Source organism: Theobroma cacao, chromosome 9, assembly GCF_000208745.1.
Source record: "Theobroma cacao cultivar B97-61/B2 chromosome 9, Criollo_cocoa_genome_V2, whole genome shotgun sequence".
Classification (NCBI taxonomy): domain Eukaryota; kingdom Viridiplantae; phylum Streptophyta; class Magnoliopsida; order Malvales; family Malvaceae; genus Theobroma; species Theobroma cacao.
In genome coordinates this window covers 18,041,003-18,043,364 of record NC_030858.1, presented here as the reverse complement: position 1 = coordinate 18,043,364, position 2,362 = coordinate 18,041,003, and positions in this window count along the sequence as shown.

Genomic DNA, 2,362 nt, shown 5'->3' with positions numbered 1-2,362 from the left:
AACTGTGAAACTCTTAATTTCACCTTAAAATTCCTATTTGAACTAGTTCGAGGCTTAATCGACTTAATGGTACCATTAGGGGCAATATCGTCTTTTAACGATTTCTCGAACTTCCTAAATATACAAACATTCTATCGAGCATGTGAATGACATTATAATTATTTTACAAAGCAGGGTTTGATAGGTATGGAGAGAGAATGAAGTTGGATTGATTTGATTATAAGTTATGTTAGTGTTTTTAGTTAGTTTATCATGTCTAGAAACAAACCAACAAGAAAAATTCATTTTTTCCCATTACCCATCATTGGCCGAATTTTCTAGGGAGGATATTGTGGCTGAAATTGATGATATTTCATGATATTTTAGTGATATTTGATGTTTGGTGAGGCTAGAAATTAAATGGGAAATTTTGGTGTGAAAATCTAAATTTTTGCTTAACGTATAGACATGTATGATTATTGACCCGTGATTGATAAATTGAATCTCATTCATAGTCACTAAGGTAATTTAGGTATAATTGGAGTTTAGAAAGTGAGAAGAATTGATTTGGAGTTAAATTGGAGATTTTAATCGATTAGACCGAGTATAGTGTGACTTAGGTCGTATATCACATTTAAGTGATTAATCAGACATTTTGCATCCCATTGCATGCATTCATTTAGATTTAGAGAGCCTGAAATAGTTTATGATAAATTGACACAATTTATTGAAATTCGTATCACGTATGATGTATAGATGGTGAGCCTTCTAACAAGGGTAAAGAGATTGTGCCCGAAGATCGAGAATAGGAGTATATCGAACTCCTAGTACTGTGAGTAACCTTATCATCATTTTAATTATCTAAAGTATGTTTTAATTCGGATTTGGTGAAATTTTATGAAAATGAGTTAAATGGTAAATTTTAGGTTTTATAAACAAAAATGAATTTAAATGAAAAAATTTTATAAATTGTCTTGAAACGAAATAAAATTTTTGAAAATAGAGTAATTGGAGACCACTGGTATGTTGTAAATTTATGATTGGAAATTGATCGATTATGTTATATTGTTATTGTGTTGGCATGACTGGCTGGGCTGTGTTTTATGAGTTGTATGGGTTGTTTTGTTTTACCCTTGCAAGTTGGGTAGTAAAATATTAGCCCTGTCATGCTGTCAAAATTTTATTGTATGGTGGGTTTAGCTTGCTACAGTAGGAGGATTCTGTGGACCAGCCTATTAGAGGGGCACGGAATCCGGATATTTATATATTTCACCTCGATTGGAGAGGCGAGTAGGGTAACTCTCGAGGTATGACTTTAGAGTTCACTTCACGCTAAACCACCACGCGAGGGGGAACTCGGCCAACGCCAAGGAACGACTATATTTTCAAAATGAAAACATGTTTTATGCGTACATAACTTTTTAATAGCCTTGGCGGACTCAGTTTGGGATAGCCCTCGGCCAAGGTATCCCTGATAACTGAGTATGATAATGGTTTCTGGCACGAGCCAAGCTTTTAAGATACTTATAAGCCATATTAATGTTTTTAAATGAAATGAATATTTGTGTTCTGAAAAACATATTTGGATGAAATGTTTTACTAGTCTCCTGTTACTCGCCTTTAGATATTTTAAATGATATTTGTTTACTCACTAGGATTATATAATCTCACCACCCTCATTTCTACCCCTTTTAGGCATCAGGATAGTCAGTAAATAGCTCATTTCATCGAGGACTATAATTGGATTAGCATCCTCAAAATATGTAGGTTCGATTCTTTTGATACTTCTAGTCATTCGTGGGCTCACGTGTCACTGTAAATTAACTTTTATACTCTGATTATCTGTACTACTGTATGTAGGAATTTATTTTGCTTTTACACTATAAAAATTATTTACGCAGTGTTCTAAAAATATTGTTTTATATGAAAATAGAATATTTTACCTAATATTTCTTTTATTTTATTATTATATTCAAATAATCATAATTTCATTTTAAATGAAGATTTTAGACTTTTAAACTTATTTTTTATTATGAATTATGTATTTTGTACTTGTAAATTACATTTTTGCTGGTTTCAAATTTTTTGAAAAAAATGATCAAAATACCCTTATGAAACGAAAATTATTATTTTATTTGTTTTAAGTCAAAAATAGCTTAAACTCTTTTAGAACGTGATATTTGGAAATGGTTACTCACAGGGGAAATGAGAAGCTGATATTAAACCCTTGCGGGGTTCCGGTTGACATTCCGGGTAATGAGTGTTAATCTGGACATCGCGACGATTGTCATGGGCTCGAAGGGAGTTTCGAGTCGTGACACACACTAAGGGGGAGCACTAACTTAAGGGGAACAATCCTCATTTTCTGCATAAATTAAAATGA